This window comes from Chelonoidis abingdonii, chromosome 1, assembly GCF_003597395.2.
Source record: "Chelonoidis abingdonii isolate Lonesome George chromosome 1, CheloAbing_2.0, whole genome shotgun sequence".
Classification (NCBI taxonomy): domain Eukaryota; kingdom Metazoa; phylum Chordata; order Testudines; family Testudinidae; genus Chelonoidis; species Chelonoidis abingdonii.
In genome coordinates this window covers 165,836,438-165,842,437 of record NC_133769.1, presented here as the reverse complement: position 1 = coordinate 165,842,437, position 6,000 = coordinate 165,836,438, and the positions used below count along the sequence as shown (strand labels likewise).

The 6,000-nt window shown below is 40.4% G+C and overlaps 1 protein-coding gene across 3 annotated transcripts in view; it reads left to right on the top strand.

Moving 5' to 3' along the window:
• The window catches only part of CMSS1 (cms1 ribosomal small subunit homolog), a 372,753-nt gene that overhangs the window by 308,499 nt on the left and 58,254 nt on the right, over nucleotides 1-6,000 (top strand). The gene's annotated exons all lie outside the window — the stretch shown is intronic.

Below are 6,000 nucleotides of genomic sequence, written 5' to 3'. Positions count from 1 at the left end.
CTTGAGATTTGAAAACTCTTGTTTTCTGATTGGTCCTCTGGTCAGGTGTTTGGTTCCCTTTGTTAACCCTTTACAGGTAAAAGAAACATTAACCCTTAGCTATCTGTTTATGACACAGGTCACGGTGGAGATGTTATAGTAATTTCCCCTTACTGTCTTCCTTCTGGACTTTTCTGAGCTAATCCCTTGTAGGAGCAAGGATCTATCTGTGAACCTGCTATAGAACATCTGTTGCCATGGAAAGAAATAGATCTCCAACCTTAATGCTCATTTTCAGTTTACTGCTCTAATTTGTCAGTAGTCTGGAAGCTGTAAACAGCTATGTTTCATTTTGAATATAAAAGTCATCACTTTTCATATACGACTGAAAGTGGATATGTAAGGTAGAGATAATCATCTTTATCCTGAAAATGTATAAACTAATGCACACAAAACTGGGATGTTTCTTTGCATGGCAAATCAAATGGTTCAAATACTGTGATCTGGTCATTTTAATTCTCTTGTCATCTTTTTTTTCTTTTCTTAAATAAAGATTTCATTGTTATTCTCCCTCCTCACCCAACAAAGCATAAGGGGCATTTTAAAAAAATACTCTCCTCTAAGAGAATCAAAGGGGCAAATCATGACATGGCTTCCCTGCAGCTGGTCCCAAACGTCACCCTTGTGTTGTGTGAGTGGCTGGGCAATGGGCATCCATGTAGTAGAACTCCCTAATTTGCCTGTAGGTGAGGGTTAGGGGTAGGATGTGAGCATGGCCAGAGCATCTGCATATGGGGCAACAGTGGGTCTGCATCTGAGGTACCATGTGGTACCTGAAAAGCTCAGGTGGGCACTGGCTACTACATGTAGTGGTTATGGATTACAGTTTCATTCTTGTGCTTTTTGCATGCTGTAATCTGAGCACAAGGCCCATTTACTCACGTTGTGCCATTTTCCCCAGGAGTTGGCTCTAAGGGCAAAATTCATCCCACACAGGGGGGACTCTCTGTTCTCTTTCTGCCACAGCAGTAGGTTCTTTGCCAATTCTGAATAGTCTGTTACAGAGGTGAGTATTGGGGCATATGTTGATGGAGGGACCACTAGACCCAGGTCTAAGTGGATACAGTGTCCAGGAATCTGTGCATGGAGGACAGAGGAATAGCAGTCAATATTCCAGCCCATAAACTGTAATAGCAGTCACAAAGAGGCTGTGATAGCCCCTGTAGCCTGCTCATGACTGCAGGTGGCTGTCCCCAGGCTCCCCTTGGATAGAAGCACAAAGCCAGGTACTTTGGGGAGAGTAAGAGTGAATTATCCCATATAAGGATAATATTTTCAGTTGAAATGCAGTGTCGAAGATGTTTGTGTTCACTCCAGCAATGTCCCAGACTGAGAGAGAGCACACAGGCTGTGGACTCCATTGTTTTTCTCAGAGCAGAATATCTGTTGCTCTACAGTGAGATGTCACTAAGATGTTATTTGTCTGGTGCACAGAGGGAGAAATCCAGCGGGCAACCCCATTGACAAGTTTTTTCTTTTTTTCTGTCGCATTGTGAGAGATGGATTTGTAAAAGCAGGTCAGACGCAGCTTGGGGCTGTGTGGCTTGTTGTATCAACTCTGATTTTTCTTCTTCCCTGTCACTAGTAAAATGAGGTGGGAAAATAGATTCTTCAGCAGAAAATGAAATGATGTGGTGAATTCTTTGCTTAACTCCAGTTTTGAAATTTTTTGTTGTCCTTATTGGCTATCTAATAGCCAGCCCATCATCCTTCTTTTGCATATGTGAAAGCACCGTCTCCATTGTCATTTCCCGTAATAGTGCATGCTGAGAGTCACAATAATCAGCATGAAACAGTGTTGAAATGAGTTAATTTGCAAGCACAGCACGCCTGCATAAAACATGAAATGCAGCATAATTATTCCATGGGAAATCTGTGTTCAGCTCGTGGGATGACCTAATGAAGAATCCTAGGCCTGGTCTACGCTGGGGGATGGGGTCGATGTAAGATACGCAACTTCAGCTACGGGAATACCGTAGCTGAAGTCGAAGTATCTTATTTTGACTTACCTCCTGTCCTCACAGCGCGGATCGACGGCCGCGTCTCCCCCTGTCAACTCCACTACCGCCACTCGCCCTGGTGGAGTTCCAGAATCGACAGGAGCGTGTTCGGGGATCGATATATCGCATCTAGATGAGACGCAATATATCGATCCCCGATAAACCGATCGCTACCGATCTGACAGGTAGTGTAGGCATACCCCTAGACTGTAAGCTGGATGAGGGCAAGGACTGCCATTTTCCGTATACTGAGGCTAGCACAATGGGGCTCCAACCTGGTTCCCCTCAAGTTGCTGCCACAGAATAAATGCTTATGCATGAGAGCAACTGAATTGCCGCTAATTAGACAGTGATTTAGTTTTGAATATATTTGGCCACTTTCTCTCTTTCTTCCCTCTTCCATTGCAGCCCTATTCTCTCCCATCACATTACTTTTCCTTTGGCTGAGGGATGCTGGGCGCAGTGCCCTCTTCATCCTGATCACCAGCCAAAGGGAGTCACTTGGGAAAATTGTCACATATTCTGACCCCACCTCAGAGCCTGAGTAGTGATTCCATTCCCTTTTGGGTCAGGGACAGCAGGAGTGAGCAGAATACCCCAGTTCCAGTTGCTGTTTGGTTGCATTGGGAGGTGCTCGGTGTAGGGGAGCATATTAGCATCAGTACTGGCTATCTGAATATGATTGAATAATTCCAGCTGATACGCGTGGTGTTTGGATTTGGTCACCCATCTGTTTACTCTGTTGACACCAGAATTATTATTTTACCTCAGTTTTTAGCACTGGTGTGATGGCCACTGAATACTGTGTCCGGTTCTGCTGCTCACAATTCAAGAAGGATGTTGATGAATTGGAGAGTATTCATAGAAGAGCCACGAGAATGACTAAAGGATTAGAAAACAAGTTGTATAGGGATAGACTCAAGGAGCTTGATCTAGTTAGTTTTATACAGTGGTTCTCAACCTTTCCAGACTACTGCATCCCTTTCAGGAATCGGATTTGTCTTGTGTACCCCCAAGATTCACCTCACTTAAAAACTACTTGCTTACAAAATCAGACATAAAAATACAAAAGTTTCACAGTGCACTGTTACTGATAAATTGCTTATGTTCTCATTTTGTCTGTGTGAAATTTTAGTTTGTATTGATTTTGCTAGTGCTTTTTAAGTAGCCTGTTGTAAAACTAGGCAAATCTGTAGATGAGTTGATGTATCCTCTGGAAGACCTCTGCGTACCCCCACAGGTACATGTACCCCTGGTTTAGAACCACTGGCTTAATAAAGAGAAAGTTAAGTGGTGACTTGATTACTGTTTATATGTACCTACATGGGGAACAAATATTTAAATCAGGCTCCTCAATCTAGCAGAGAAAGGTATAATATGATCCAATGGCTGGAAGTTGAAGCTAGACAAATTTAAACTGAAAATGAGGCATAAATCTCTAATGTTGAGAGTATTTAGCCATTGGAATGATTTACCAGGGGTTGTGGTGGATTCTCCATTACTGGCAGTTTTAAAATCAAGATTGGATGTTCTTCTAAAAGATCTGCACTACAAATTATTTTGGGGAAGTTGTCTGGCCTCCGTTATAGAAGATCAGACTAAATGGTCACATTGGTTCACAATGGTTCCTTCTGGCCTTGGAATCTATGAATTGATGAATGTGCCCTTGGAGCTCTGCCTGGACAGCTGGCAGCATATGAGTAATCAACATACAGGCACTCCTCATATATTTTCTCTCATCCTGGTAAAAACAATTCTGTCTACAAAGACTTGTTACTATTTTTAGTTTATTTTGGTAACTGCTCAATGCTATTAAGTCCTTACCTGGTAATGAACTTTAGAAACACATTAACACTTCTACAGCCCAACATACAGTATGTTGTCCTCCAGTTTCCTCACATTAAAAAATCCTCCAGAAGATCTCTAAATGATCACCTCCTACTTAGCCCAAATCTACACAATGACAGATTCCTTTAACAGTTATTCGTTAAGATCCATGAACTCTTAGGAAGCACTTTTTTGGAAATGGATGTCAGCCATTATATCTTTTGTGATGCCAAAAATCAGTCAAATACTCAGGTCTTGCAAGTACATTGCTAAATGAAATTGGAAAGAAGGAAACATCAGAGGGTGATTTTATATAAGCTAAGAGAAGTGATCAAGATAAATGATCAAGATAAATTCCTTGCATGTGAGACTCTGACAGAATGTAAGCATTATACTTTTATAGTCTAATGTAATATACTATACAAATGAGTTTAAAAGCAGATATATTAGAAAAAGGAGACAGGAATTAATTACAGAAATTGAACTGGACAGCATTGCATAGATGAACTAATTCCATATGAGTGGTAGTGCTCTCCTGTTGCCTTATTATTCTTCCTAAAATAAAGGCCACCAGCCTTCAGTTGCGTCAACTGAGGTATAGGCTTTTGCAACAAGTTTGCACTGGGGACAGAAAGGAGAACTTCTAGTGGTACAACATCAAAAATGTCTGGAGCTTTTGTTCACAGTGAAACTTATTGGCTGAGTGTTTTCTAGAATTGACACCTATTTGCATTTGCTTTTCAGAAAGCCATTGTGGTGTTGCAGTGGTGTATACGTCCATCTTCCATTAACACATTGTGACATATCCTCATCACATAGCAACACAACCTCCTCATGTTGACTCATGACATTGGATGGTGATGTCATGTGATCTGAAGTGTGTTAGGGGCTCATTTATTTGTTCTGCCATCCAGCAGAACAAGGGATGGACCCAGACCATGTCACACATTTGGGGGCTAGTAACAGCCTTATCAGTCATCCTTATAACATTCATTAGCACCAATGCGTGGTACATGAGCAAATCAAAAGCAAAAATAGACTAAAGTTTTACATTTGAGAATCCTAGCACATTAGCATTGAATGACTGAGACTTGTAGAGATGTTTATTAAGGCTAAGGACATAAATAATCACACAGGAGGCTATTGCATTAAACTGCCCTTACACCTTATTTCTATTGGTGTATCTCCACTAAGATGACTCCATAAGGCCAGCATGACCAACGAAAGATCTGGCAGTAACAACATATTGATTTTATTATGTGTACTGTACTTATAAGGTTTGTAATACTTCAGGTGTGCTAGTATTATTGTTTGAGTATCATTTCACAGTTTGCATTAAAACAAGAACTTAATGTGATGGGAGAATACACAGGAAAGCCATTTTTTCACCCTGCAGAAGTGTTTAGCTCTAATTAGAAATTCATTGTAATGTTAAGAATTGCAAGGTGCATGCCATGATGCACTGAAACAACTCAGGATTCTTTACTTCATTATGAACAGAGATTCATTTATGTCAGACATCACTGTAAACAGATTCCTTTGTTCCTCACATTCCTGTGGAAAGGAAATTAGCGTTGTATGATTCTGTAAAGTTTAAGTAATAAACATGTCACCTCTCTAGTTGGATAGATTTCTTCCTAACCGTTACTACATATGGCATGTTGTATTCTGTCCATGTTTTTCTTGTAGACATCATAACAGATTAAAGTAGATAAGGAAAACAATTAAACTACTTTTGCTTTTAAGTTTTATAAGGAAACAATGTGCTACCAGTCTGAAGCATTCTGTTGTAAAGAAAACACCGCTATCGTATGACCCCTGTATTCTGCCTAAAGCTGCCCTGAAGCTGTGCAACTTCTTTGGAAATGTGAGAGAGCTGAGCACCTTTTTGAGTGATCTTTGTTTAAAATGATCCTTGCTGCTTGCAGTGGACCCTATTTTACATGCTTACTGTCAATGGAAAGTTTATTTTTGGAATCTGCATATACTTAATGCATATATATATATATATATAATCAGTAACTACACAGACATGCATACATTCACATATATTCTCACGTATACACGCTTTTTGCTTACTTCCAGAATGTAACAGTTTCTTTTCTTGGTGTGCACTTTCTAATACTAAATCTGT